Raw genomic sequence first — 14443 nt, forward strand, 5'->3', positions numbered from 1 at the left:
TGTAGGGGTCAGGAACCAGTGCAGATGGGAACCGAAGCCTGGGCTGGCTTCAGATCTGCACTGTTACCCACCAGCCAGGCTACCCCAGGAAGACATCAGTTCTACTCATCTCAGACGGAGGGCATCTGTCACCACAAACCATGGACACCTGTCTCACTGTGAGCGTCAGTGAGCTCTCCCTTCGGGCTTGGCTGTTAGAAGTACTGAAAGAGAAGCCTAGCCGTGTATACAAGTAAGGCCAGCAGTCAGAAGGCTGAAGCAGGAGGATTGCTGCAAGGGTGAGACCAGCTGGGGTTATACAACAAGAGACTGACTCAACTTGACTAGATTTAGAATCAGCTAGGAGACAGTAGAAAATGAAGATTCACCATCATGGGCTGGCTCAGCAGGTAAGAGAGCTTACAGTGCAAGCCTGAAGACCTGAGTTCGAGCCCCATAACTCACAGAAAGAGAGACTGACTCTTGAAGGATGGTCTCTGACCTCCACATGTCTATGGTGTGCGTGTACACACACACACACACACACACACACACACACACACACACACACACACACACGGAGTTAAAGGGTCTTGCCCACTTGCTACTAAACACTGGGTTAAGGATGGACCTAACATCCAATCACATTACCCACGTCCTGACTTCCCCCATGAAATGGGCTGTGGACTTGCAACAGCCTTATAAACGCTAACATGACACACAGGTAAAATGGCTAAATGTTCCTCCGCTTCCAACCAAGCTGTACACATGTCTTTCTCTCCAGCCGCTCCAGAGAACATTCCCACCTCCTTTACAAACACTTCCAGTGCTGTCCTCATCCCTAGACTCTCCCTCCAGCTTTAATACAGGGCTGTGCTGGTTTCAAAACTCCACCAGGCCTCTCATAGGCTTCGGGGCCCTGGCTCTTTAACGGGGAAACTGAGGCTCAGAGAGATGACGACTCGCCCAAGGCTCATGTTAAGACAATCACGGCCTCTGGCTGCACCTTTTTGAGCCTTGGGCAGCTTGTCCTTGGGGAATATGAGTGTCAGGTGCTCCTCTGACTTAGCCCTGCCATCAGTGTGGCCCCTTAGGTCAGTATGGGGGCTGTTTAACTAAGCCTTTGCATGTTTCCAACATCGGGGTGACTGCTGAGAAATACCTAAAATTTCTTGGGATCAGACTGCAGCATTTAGGCTGTTACTAGGGCAGGAGGGCAAGGGTGACAGGTGGCATGGGTCAGAGCAGGGAGCTTCCTTCCTCTCTTTCAGAACTGGGACTGACCCCAGGGCCTCAGGCACACCAGTCAAATGCTCTGCCATCAGCCGCAGAGTGGCCTCAAACTCAAATTCCTCTTGCTTCAGCCTCCGCAGTAGCTGGGATGGTTGGCCTGCACCACCAGGCTCAGCTCAAAGTCGAGTCTCTGAGTCTAGAGCAGTGTCTTGCCCCTAGAAGGCCCTCTACTTGAAGACCAAATGAATAGATGAATGAATGAATGAATGAATGAATGAATGAATGTCAGAACAGAAGCATGGACATGTGAAGAAGGGCTTCCTTGGGTCCTGACATCCTAGTGAAAACTATAAACTCTCAAGAGACTGGCCAAGCATGATCTGAGTGTCTCCAAAGGCCCTGCATCCCTCTGCATGCCTGCCAAAGGCGCTTCAGCCATATTTGGTGCTGAGCACACTTAGGGCTTTGCTTCCTACTCTCAGGTTCGTGGAACTCAGGATAAAAAATGACCTTGTGAGTCATGGAGAATCTGCCAGTTACTGTGAGGATAAGTGTCCTCTCTTCCCATGGGCAACATGTTCCAAAAGTGCCAATGGATGGCTGAAACAAAGAACTCTCTTCTATGCTGTGCTGTGCTGTGCCACTGTGCTATGATACACTACACACACACACACACACACCACATCATCTAAGTATGTGTATGTATGTTGCTGGGGATAAACTCAGAGCCTTGGGCATGTTAAGCACATACTCTCTCACTGAACTCCAATGCCTGCTCTGTCTTTTCCATCAGAACTAAGCACTTGTCACACATTGTGGCCTTAGCCTTTTCAGTCACTTTTTATTTTTGTGTGGGGGGAGGGGTTGTTTTTGCGAATGTATGCAGGTGCCTGAGGAGGCCTGAAGAGGGCATCCAGTTCCCTGTGGCTGCCCGATATGGATGCTGGGGACTGAACTCCTGCCCTCTGCAAGATCAGTGCTTGCTCTTCACCGCTGACCCATCGCTCCAGCCCAGCTTTTAGGTGTGACAGCAGAGCCATCGTGGAATTCTTAGAGAGAGACACATGACAGTCATTCCAATCCTTAATCTAGGCTGTTTAATGTGTATTGTCTCTCTCTTCTCTCAGGGACCCCATTTTTCTCCACCACCATGAATCGTCTGGGTCTGTGCAGGACTTGACACATGTCAGTGTCTGATAAATAACTGATGAATGAATGAATGAATGAATGAATTGGGAATGGATGAATCTGGTTTTGAGGACACTGTTCAATTATCTACCAAGTTTTTGATCAAAGTATGTGGTTAGCACCCTAGAAAGCAGGGTGCAAAAAAACAAGGGGCAAATAATTAATCATGAAACATTATTCTTTTCCATATGGATGATACATTTTTACAACTGAAAATAAAATTAGTGGTTGTTTTTCAGGGTGTTTATGTTTGTAGCTCAGGCCAACTTAGAACTCGACTTGTAGCCCAGGCTGGTTTCAAACTGAAGTTCCTAGAGCCTCCCTAGACCTCAGATTGTAAGTGTGAGCCATGTCCCAGGGGGAGGGGAGTTGGCAGTACACACTGACTGTACTCGATGTTCCTGTTTGAGATTCTCTCCACAGACGTGTTTATGGACATGCACTTTGATCTGTTAGGAGCACAGTTCATTGTTCTCAAACAATCTCACAACAGGGAGACACTGATTGCAGAGCCTGCTTACACTGGTTCCTGGGCACTTGTCCACTCCCTGCGGTTTGACATCATTGTTATTCCGGAAGCTAACCAGAGAGAGGAAGCTTGATAAATACATATACATACAGATTCCAAAGGCTTTTTATCTAGAAGTTTCTAGAATTCAGAGACTCTACTTTAAAAGCTACCACACACAAGATACTCATCAAGTGATATATGGCCTATCAAGATGGCTCAGCACTTGGCACCAGGTCTGATGACCTCAGTTTAATCCCTTCCTTATATTTTCCATAGTTGAGAAATTATATATTTTTGAACTCATGTTTTTAGAGTTCTTTCCCACAGCCTAAAGTCACAACATCCTACCATTTTGCTGAGACTTTAGATACACCTTCACCTCCTAGACTTGTGCTGTCTCTGATTCTCATGGAGTCATGAACCTTAAGGTTATTCCTCCAAGGAGGAGCATGAAAATATGTCTATTATTATACAAATAAGCCTTACGCCCACAACAACCATCCACACCATGGAGGCCCATGCCCTGCTGACTCTATTCCAGGGACAAGAATCACATCACATCGTTCCTTACACTTGGCCAAGTAGGATTTGGTACCTGAGAAGGTAACATTTGAGGAAGGTGGGGAAAGCAGGGAGAAAGTTATGCAGCCTTCCTGGGAAAGGCTGTCTAAGAAGAAAACAGCAAGTGCAAAGGCCCTGAGGCAGATGGAGCTCGGCAGGCCTGAGAAAGAGATTGGTGGGAGTCAACAGGAGGACAGTAAATCATGGGGGATAGAACAGGCCAGGGGCCTTGAGTATCAGGGAAGACACTCGCTTTTGTCTGATAAAGTGGGAGCCATGAAGGGTTTGTGCCAGAGGGATGCTTCTCGAACTGGGGTTAGGCAGGGTCACTGTGGCTACCACTGTCTCTACACGGTACCATGGCTATGGTCCAAGCTAGGTGTACTTCCCACAAGGAAGGTCTAGTATTGGTTGGTTTTTGCCAACTTAACATAAACCTAGACATTTATGAGAAGAGAGAATCTCTTTTACTTTTTAGATTTATTTATTTCTGAGTTTTTTGTTTGTATGCGTGTCTGTATACCGTTTGGTACCCTGAGAGGTCAGAGAGGGAATCTCTATCAGATTGGCCTGTAGGCAAGTGTGGGGGGAGGGCATTTTCTTGCTTGATGAATGATGGAGGAGGGCCTTGCTCATTGTGAGTGGGGCTACCCCTGGGCAAGTGATCCTGGTCCTGGGGTGTGTAAGAAACCAGGCTGAGGGGCTGGTGAGATGGCTCAGTGGGTAAGAGCACCCGACTGCTCTTCCGAAGGTCCAGAGTTCGAATCCCAGCAACCACATGGTGGCTCACAACCATCTATAACGAGATCTGACTCCCTCTTCTGGAGTGTCTGATGATAGCTACAGTGAACTTACATATAATAAATAAATACATCTTAAAAAAAGAAAAGAAAAAGAAACCAGGCTGAGCAAACCACATGGTGTAAGCCAGTAAGCCGCACTCCTCCATGGCCTCTGCTTCAGTTCCTGCCTTCAGGTCCCTGCCTGGAGTTCCCGCCCTGACTTCCCTCAGTGATGGACTATAACCTGGAGATCTAAGCCGAAATAAACCCTTTCCTTCCCAAGATGATTTTGCTCTCCATTCTTCTCATCAACAGAAACCCGACAGGAGGGAAAGTATCTGGGATTGTAAAGCAAGCGAGGTGTGACCGAGGAAAGACAGTTTTCATTTAGTCACATGTCCAAAGCGACCCGTGGCTGGTGCTATAAGGAATATTGTGGAACAGCCTTCTTCCTGGATCCCAGAGCCAAGGGAAGTGTGGAGAAGCCTGCCAGACACCTGGATAGCAGGCTAGTAGGACCAACCTGAGTCAGATCAGCTGGTGTCACAGCCAGGACAGGAGCGCAGCTGGGCTACACCCCACATCTTACAACCGGATGAGCAAACTGCCCTCGGGAGCAGGTGACTAACTTGCTAATCAAAGTTACCACTGGGCCAAGTGCCTGTATTACCTAGCTGTTAAGCTAGAGGAGAGTCCAATGTGCTGGTTATGGGCTAGTTCCTATGAGTCTGTGTGCCTAATGATGAGCAAGACATGCAGGGCAGAGCCCTGCCTCCCTGGCCACCTGCCTGGTGCTAAAGCCCAGCTCCTCCTCCTACCGGTGTGGACAAGCAAGCGTCCTGACCACCTTGTACCTTAACGGGAACAGCTGTCCTGAAACTAGTCGGCTCCCATATGTAAAGTGTTTAGACAAGAGCCAGAGGAAAACTCACGTGTCTCAAATCCCTGCTGCCCACATAGCAGGAAAAATCCCCAAGTGACAGCCGCAACTGTGTTCTAACAAAAGCTTATTCACAAAAACGGGTGGCAGCTAATGTGGTGAGACCCGCGTGGAAGCTGGGACTTCTTCATTGATAAGTTTACTGTGTGAGCCCATCTGGAACGGGCAGGGGAGGTGTCTTCTTGGCAGGGGCCAGGCTAGTCCTTTGTGGACTGTCTTCTCTCTACCAAGACCGCTTCAAAAGAATCAGAAGACAGAGGCTGAGGCAGGAGGACTGAGAATCTAAAGCCAGTCTGGGTTAGGCTCTCTCTCAAATACAAATAGGGCTGCAGTCATGGCTCTGTTGGTAAACTGCTTGCCTTGCAAGCACAGGGACCCGAGTTCAATCCCCAGGAACCTCATGGAAAAGCTGGGCATAGGAGCATGGGTTTATAATCCAAGCGCTGGGAAGGTGGGAGCAGGCGGACCCCTGGAGCCAGCCTTTAGCCTGCTTGCTTTGCAAAAAAAAAAAAAAAAGTTTAAATAGGATAGCACCTGAGAACATTACCCAATGTTGACTTCTAGCCTCCATGTGCATGTGCACCTGCACACGCGTGCGCACACACGCACCACGTAAACAAACAAACAAACAAATGGATCACAAACAAGTAAGTGATGTCCAGTGTTACTGGACACAACGTAGGCAGCCTCTGGGAACACGCACACAGTGCAGGAGCATACGTCACGATTATGGAAAGCTTTTACACTGGATCCCGCTGGGTCTCGCAGGGGCTGGATCACAGCTGGTCTTCTCAAGCCCTATCCTCCTCTGCAGCTAAGATAAAAACTCTGCCCCAACGTGAGCCAGGGCTTGAACCACGAGGGAAAAACCTCAGGACATGCGCACGCCATACCTCCACCATGGCATGGCGGTGGCCTGGCACCTAACAAACGTCCCTCAGACAGACACGTGCAAAAGTGACCTTGGGAATTTCTCTGCTCCTGGGTGGCCACAGTGCGCTGCTCCGGATTTCATCAATGGATTTGTCATAAAATACAAAAGCGGCTAGCTCTTCACCGGCAGGTGAACTCTGCATAGCACTGTGGCAGTTCACGGGGCCTGACAGGCTAAGCTTGGGTGAGGCTGGGCCTGCTCCTGGACGCAGGTCGGATACAACACTGCCTAGCAGGATGTCACTGGAAGTCAGAAAGGAGTTGGGGTTCCACAGTCTCTTTGGTGGGCACCCCCCCCATTAAGTTCCACCTCCTTTTCTTTTTTCTTGGTTTTTCCAGACAGGATCTCATGTAACTCCAGCTGGTCTCAATACTTAGCAGAGGTGGGTCTTGAACTTCAATCCTCCAGGCTCCATCCCCTAACTGCTAGGATTACAGGTGTGGAGCACCACGTCTATCCCTTTCCAATACCAGTACCCTGTGAACTAAGGCTCCAACACACAGATCCGCCTGGGATAAGCCACCACACGTGGCTTGTCAAGTCGTTTCTCTGTGCCTCAGTTTCCACAGAGGTGAAACAAATAATCCTGCCCTGGTTTGCTTTCTGTTGGCTGTGATAAATACCAGGACCAAAAGCTACTTAAGTAGGGAAGGGCTGGGCTGGCTTACAGTTCCAGGTAACAAAGTTCACCACCGAGGGCAGTCAGGACAGGAAGCGAAGCAGACCATGGAGGGCCGCTGTGTACCTGCTTCCTCTCTGGTTCATGCTCACCCTGCTCTTTTAGCCCAGGTAGGCTTTATCTAGGCTGCAAGCTATAAGCATATGCCTCGGGATGGAGTCCTGGGCTCTCTCACATCAATTACCAGTCCAGATCATCTCTCTCAGACACGGCCACAGGCCAATCTGATACACACAGTCTCTCAGCCGAGGCTCCTTCTTCCCAACTCAGGTTGTCAAGTTGACAAAGAAAACTACCAGGACAAACCCTTACATCACTGAGTTTCTGAAAGAACTTAAGAAAGTTACATTGCAGACTCCACAGGCAAATGCAGACCCGGGCCTGTAGAGTCTGCACCAACAGGCTGTGGCTTGCCTGAACCTGGGCCACCCTGCTCCTCTAAGATCTCCCCCAAGGCCTCTTCAAACACATTTTACTCTCTGGGCAGCCAGGGGCTGGGTCCTTTAGATCCTCAGGGACCTTAAAGCCAGGTGCAGCAGGATCTTGGTATCCACCACAGAAAAGACTCAAAAGCAGTCAAGAGTGAAGCAAAGTTATCGAGGCTACTGACTGGAAAGACAGACTTGAAGGGAGTCCAGTGCAGGGGGAAGAGGATTGCCCTGCCCCCACATCAGCAGTCACCATGGATACAATTCGGGGAGCTTCCAAGTTTAGATGTTAGAGGAAGCCCACACCTGGCCTGGAGACTTATCACAGAGCTGTGTCCCTAGATAGATAGATGTAGGTTACCATTTTTGGAAGGGCACACTGGAAGAAATAAAATACAACTACAAAACGAAGAGGTTCTTGCTCTCTTCCTTGGGTCGCAGGATGCTGGACTTAGAGCCTCATTCAGTAGCCAGAGTTTTTCTTTTTGTTTTGTTTTGTTTTGTTTTGTTTTCATAATAATTCGTTTTTGTTTTATGTGTATTGGTGTTTGGCTTGCACGTATGTCTGTGTGGGAATGTCGGATCCCCTGTAACTGGAGTCACAGGGAGTGCTGAGCTGCCACGTAGGTGCTGAACATGGAACTTCTGCAAGCATAGCCAGTGCTCCTAACCACTGAGCAACCTCTCCAGCCCCCAAGTAGCCACCACATATGTGGGACTTCTCAGAAAGGAGAGGGCAGGGCTGGTGAGAGGGCTCAGCAGGTAAGAGCACTGACTGCTCTTCCCAAGGTCCTGAGTTCAAATCCCAGCAACCATTCGTAATGAGATCTGGTACCCTCTTTTTCTGGTGCGTCTAAAAACAGCTACAGTGTACTTACTTATAATAGTAAATGAATTCCTAAAAAACAAACAAAAAAACAAAAACACAAGAATTTTAAAAGATAGAAAGGAGAGGGCAGTGCTGTAGACTTGGAGGTCAGCCAGTAAGCCAGTGATGGACAGAAATCAGAACCAGGCGTGTGTGTGTGTGTGTGTGTGTGTGTGTGTGTGTGTGTGTGTGGTGGGGGAGGGTCCTTACTTCCTCTCTCCTCCCTCCCACTCTCCCTACTCTTTGTTCCAGACAGAGTCTCTATACAGACAGGATGGCCTAGAGCCTTAGAACTCCTCCTTCCACCCCCTGCTGACTGGCCACCAGTACCTTGCTTGGTTCTTCACTTATTTTGTTTAAGTTTGGTTTCTAAAATTACATTTCCCTGTTGTGTGTAGGGGGTGTACCAGGAAGCACAGGCGTGTGGGGGGGAAGAAGACCACTGTGGAGCTCAGCAGACAACTTTTGAGAGTCCTCCCCTTCCTCCATGTGGACCAGAGATCAAACCCCGGTCACCCACCAGGCTCGGCAGACAAGCACCTTAGCTCTCCTGTCCTCTGCCCTTCTGGGCCCCTCTCTGAAGGTCCCTTCCCTTTGTGTTGCCAGCAAAGGCTCCAAACATTCTTTATATCACCCTGCCTCAGCTTAGAGTCACTTCAGAGGCCCTACCCCATCTGGGCTGGTAATGTCATACACATATACACACATAGACACACACACACACACAGACACACATACAGACACACACAGACACACACATACCACCTCCACCTTTGTGTTACTTCTTTCCCAGCGGCTGGACTCCCTTGGATTTTCTCCCCTTCCTTCTCTTCACTGCATCCTTCCCAGTGCCTGACTTGGAGCTCAATGCCCTGTCTTCTGAAGGCTGGCTCCTTGGGGACCAGTCCAAGGGCCTGCTGGTTAGAGCTGGCTTGCCTCCCTCCTCCTCCTCCTTCTGGGAGAGTACCTCAAGTACACAGCCCAGTTTGACTGGGTGGTCCCAGACCCAAATTCTCTCCTTGGTAGAGGCATCGGCTTGCAACCAAGTCACAGCCCTGCAAAGCTATTTCCCCCTTTTATCCCTTCAGACCTCTCACTTCCTGAAAAAACAAAGAAAGCCACCTCTGAGCTGGGTCCCCGTTCTAACCCTGGGCAGAGCTGGGCTCCCCCAGACAGAGCGGCAAAAATAGCTGTCCCCAAGAGAACCTGACTGAAAAAAAAAGGCTCAAGTGATCTCCAGCCTAGTCCAGAACATTCTACCCTCCTCAGAGGCCTAGAAGGGTGATCCGGTGGGTCACTCCCCGGATGAAGGGCTACGCAGATAAAGGAAGACATAAATAGCTATATGTCTTCGTATCTATTGTGCTGGAGTAGGCTTGACTCAAACAGACGTGAAGAACGGTTTTAAGGTCATGCACATGCCTGGTGGTGCATCTGCAGAGGTCCAGGCACAATGGGCCTGTCACAATCCCTATGCTGTTAGGGCTACAAAGACCAAACAAAAGTACCCACAGTGTTGTCAGGGCTCTGGGACAATATCCCAAAATATGCTTCAGACTCTCATGTCCCAGCTCCTAGGTAAGACAGACACACAGAAATTCTCTTGCTCAAGGGCAGTCATGAAGACTAGACTCCATTGTCCCTAAGACAGAAGAAATTCTCCACCTTTGTTTGATGGGTGTTGATAGAGATTTCAAGAGGGAACCTTCCAGGGGATTCCTAAGAAGCTGGGTGCCCTGCCTGGCTCACACACAGCTCACACACAGCCATGATGTGCCTTGCGGTTCTCCAGGGCTGTGTGGCTTCACCACCCAAGCAGCACGTCACCCTGGACCTTTGAGTCTTCAAGTGTATAAAAAGTTCTGATGTAGCCAGGCATAGTACAACAGCTCAAATGCCAGCACTGAGCAACAGAGGCAGGAGGGTGGTGGGTGCAAGGCTAGACAGGGCTACACTCTAAGACCCAAAATAAAGTTGAAACGTTAGAAAAAAAAGGGAGGTGAGAACAAGGTTTTCCAACAAGAAAGCTGTGCACATGAAGGGCTGAGCAACTCTACTCACAGGGGCCTGATGTCCACGAGTGGATGTGTACACACACAGCATGTGACCCACAAACAATGGAGCATTAGTCACCTATGAAAAGGGACGGAGTACTGTGTCATTTGACCCTGGATGAACTCCAATGGTGAGCTGAGAGGAAGCCATTAAGTCTTCAAATCAGTGCCTAGATAGGAGATCTACAGACAGGTAGAAGTGGACTGTTTGCAGAAAGCTGAGGAGGAGGAAGGACTACTGAATGAGGGCGGGTCTCTTTGGGTGATGCAGATGTGCTGAAATGAGTGAGACCCAGCCAGACCATCTCTTGATGCAGGAGAAACTAGTTACATTGGTGCAGTGAGGGATTTACTAATTAACTTGCTAAGGAAATACTAAGGTTACACAAAGTAGAATTTAGCTGAAGGAGATCTCCAATATTAGCAGTACACTAACCAGGCTTGCTGAAACTGCAGGAAGAAGAATTTTGTACCATAACTGAAGTTTAGGGTTTCCAGAGAAAGTTTCTGCTAATGCTTGTTCACCAAGATTGACCTCCAATTAGGCTTCATTGCCATAACAAAGGGAGACAGCCCTGACTAACAACCAGCCTTTAGGCTACTCCCACATCAAAGAACACGCCCCCAAGGGGCAGCTCAAGGGCACAGCAGGTTTGAAGCCATCACCAAGTCCGGGTCTGCTTTTATTTAGGTCAGGAGAAGCACAGTCCTGCCAGGTGGGCAAGAGGGACCTGGGTAACAAACATTCAAAAAGAACACCAGTTGTTAAGAAATACTATTAAGAAATAATTCCAATAACATCTTTACCCTGTAAATCTCCCATCTGCCCCAGTGGCCAGACTTGCAGTCTCCTGTCTTGTTTAAATTGTTCAGAGTGTGACCTGGACTGGAATGGAGAGGTTTAAGGATGATAGCAGAGGTGAAAAGCACTTGTCTAAAGTGGCTATGTTAGTAAAACCTGTTCCAGCCGGCTCCTCTTTGGACACAGCCAGGGTGGGATGTGAGTTATCATTAAGGTGTTTTCTCCGCAATCTCCTGAGTGTGCAGAGTGGGTTCTCACTGGGGATGAGGGAGAGCAAGAAGAGTGGTTCTCACTGGGGATGAGGGGGAGCAAACAGAGTGGGTTCTCACTGGGGGGGGGAGGAGCAGGCAGAGTGAGTTCTCACTGGGGATGAGGGGGAGCATGCAGAGTGGGTTCTCACTGGGGAGAGGAGCAGGCAGAGTGAGTTCTCACTGGGGATGAGGGGGAGCAAACAGAGTGGGTTCTCACTGGGGGGGGAGGAGCAGGCAGAGTGAGTTCTCACTGGGGATGAGGGGGAGCAAACAGAGTGGGTTCTCACTGGGGGGGGGGGGAGCAGGCAGAGTGGATTCTTACTGGTGATGAGGGAGAGCAGGCAGAGTGGGTTCTCATGGGGTGGGGGGACACGCTTTGCATCATTCCACCCTGATGAACAACAGCTGAACCTGTCTGAATCACACCTCCATGAAAGAAAGAGAAGAGGAGGGAGGAAGGAGAGAGACAACATGGGGTGAGAGGGCGTTAGAGACGTACACTCTCAGTCTCACACAGAGGGGCACATGAGCACAGTAGCCTGGCAAGATGATTCTTCTGTGAAAAGGGGGCACCAAGACCCAAACTGGGCGAGCAAGCACACCGGACTGGAGGTTCACTGCATTTCCATTCTAACACAGGCGGTGGTAATTCAGTGTCTTCCCCCACCCCCACCCCCCCACCCCACCCCCACCCCACCCCCATTCCATCCTCCCAGCCCCCATTGTCTGGGATTGGACCTCAAAGTTTTTCATGACTGCCTAGTTTTCAAGGAGTCAGTGCAAAGGAAATCAAAGGCAATAGAGGTCACTTAAATTCTGATAACTTGGCAGGACGTAGTGGCACACACCGAAGGCAGAGGTCTTCTGTGAGTTCAAGGCCAGCCTGGTCTACATAGTGAGTTCCAGGACGGCCAAGGACTACATACTGAGACCCTTCTCAACCAAACGAACACACACAAAACAAACAAAATAATAAATTTTGATAACACAGCAGGACCTTTGTATAAACAAGTTTTAGCCAGTTGGAGGGAAATAAGGACATTTGCATAAATGTTTCAGAGCGGGAGAGAGAGAAATATTTTGATTTCTTGTCACAAACAAAAGTTTTTCAGTGCTTAAGAGAAAAGAATATTAAATGTTCCTTGCAGGAGAGAAGGAGGAGAGGAGAAATGGAAGAGAGGACGGGAAAGAGAGTGGGAGGGAAGTCTGGAACTGAGGCGAGAGGGGGAGGCCAGGTACCTGTCCGCAGACACCTGGTGAACGGAGCTTCCCTGTGTGCCTCTAGGAGCCTGTGAGAGACATTGGGAGGTGTGGCCAGGATTCAGGGAAGGAAGGCTGTGTGGCTGTGGCAGGTGGAGGCTTTGCTGGAGCCCTCCTCCTCTCCAGCAGGCTGGACAGGGCCTTGGGTTGTACGCCTGTCAGAATCTCCTTATAAATGTGGAGATGAAGCCTCAAGAAAGGTGATTTGCATAAACTTGCATGAATCCAGCTCTGAGAAACAGGGTTGAGCCAAGCGCATTTGTCCCCAAAGCCGGGCTAAGGGGGAGAGGCTCAGGGATCAAGTGCCTGCTTAGCCCGTGTGAGGACTGGAGTTCTACTCCAGGGCTGCACACACACAGGAAAGGAGGAATCAGCAAGATGTGCAAGGACACACCTGCCATGCCAGTACTCGGGGAGCACAGGCAGGAAGACCATGAGTTCAAGCTCAGCCTGGGCTACTCGGTGAATCCCAGAGAAAGCCTGAGCTGCAAAACAAACTATTGGGGGGGGGGGGAGAATCCCTCCCCCTCAGGAGAGTACATGGAGGGGACAGAGTCCAGCCTGGAAGAGGCAATCAAAGAGGGCTTCTGGGAAGAAGTGACACTGAAGGAAGAGATGTATGTACCTTATAAGGAAGGTTATGGTCCCCAAGGTGGATGGACAGGCTGGAGTGTCCATCAGGTGGGCCTGGGAGGAACGGGCATTAAAACAGGAACCAGTGGAGAGGGACTTCCATGCAAACACTATCATCAGAGTGTGTCAGACACTGGGGCCACCTTCCAGGAGCCCCGTAGCACAAGAAAGTACAGCCATAAATGTCAACACTTAAATTTTCTTAACACTGGCCCCAAAATGGCCCCAGAGAGCTACACTCCCAATGTCTGGGTGCTCACACTGGGCAAAGTGACCCACGATGACCAAGAAGCTGCTGCAGAAATCTGGCACGGACTTCAAGACTGAACCCCAGAACACAATAGCTTCCAGCCTGCTCTCTTGGAGTCATCTGCTCTGGGGAGGATATGAGCCATGTTGAGGGGAAGTCAAAACCAGCCTGAGAAGGCAGAGTAGGCCGGTTGATCAAGCCATGGTGGGAAGGACCCTCCAGGGCCAGTCAAAGATGCAGGCGACTGCAAAGCCAGGTTCCCCTTGACTACAGCCTTACAGTGACAGACTCAGGAAGCAGAGACCCCAGAGGGTTCACTCCTGAATGCGCACACCATGGTCTAGCACAGGACTGTTGCTCGGCTACAGTGTGCTGCTTCGGAGTGCTGCTGTGGGGTCCATTTCCAAAGAGGTCCTACCTCATGCTGCTAGATTAGGAAGTCAGAAAACAGCATCTGTGTAGGGCAGACACTATGCACCTGTGTTCCAGGACACCCAGAGAGGTCAAGTCATGAGGTGAAGGCCAGCCTGGCCAGCATCAGGAGGCAGAGGCAGGACTCCAAGGCTGGCCCAAATTGCAGAGGGTTAGTCTCCAAAAAACAAAAACAAAACCAAACCAAAAAAAAAAAAAAAAAAAAAAACCAAAACAACTTTAAAAAGTAAAAAGAACTGGGGAATGTAGTTCTGAGGGAGAGCTCTTGTCCTGCTGTGTGAGGCTCTAAGACCTAGCCCGGGAATTTCAAAACAAACAAAACCTTGCAGATAACCAAGGGGGTTGGAGAGATGGCTCAGTTTATAGAGGTCCAGGGGTTGCTTAGAGTGGCCCTTCAACTCTCAGCAAAGACCCAAAGTGAGACCGAGCATGCTGGAACAAGAGGAAGAACCATGGGAGCCACCCAGAAAGATATTGGGCTTTCACAGTGCTGCATGGGACCCTGGGGTGGCTGGAAAAACGCTACAGGTGCCACGCCCCCAGCCCCTCACTGTGGGATTCCAGGCCCCTTGCTGTTACCAAAGGGCTGAAACAAGCTGACATCAGCAGAGCTGGAGCTGAGCAAGAAAGGGGAAAACCCTATCATAGAGCTTCGCCT

At 49.7% G+C, this 14443-nt stretch overlaps 1 protein-coding gene across 3 annotated transcripts in view; it reads right to left on the minus strand.

Moving 5' to 3' along the window:
• Tmc7 (transmembrane channel-like gene family 7) overlaps positions 1-14443 on the minus strand; it is a 48989-nt gene that overhangs the window by 33570 nt on the left and 976 nt on the right. Inside the window, exon 1 of one of the 3 annotated variants that reach the window (XM_006507550.4) lies at positions 8875-8968. The exons of the other annotated variants lie outside the window; for them this stretch is intronic. The gene's annotated coding sequence lies outside the window, so the exon portion shown is untranslated. Of the gene's footprint in view, positions 1-8874; positions 8969-14443 lie in introns of those variants that run through there. 3 annotated transcript variants of the gene reach the window in all.

The sequence above is a fragment of the Mus musculus genome, chromosome 7, assembly GCF_000001635.26.
Source record: "Mus musculus strain C57BL/6J chromosome 7, GRCm38.p6 C57BL/6J".
NCBI classification, from domain to species: domain Eukaryota; kingdom Metazoa; phylum Chordata; class Mammalia; order Rodentia; family Muridae; genus Mus; species Mus musculus.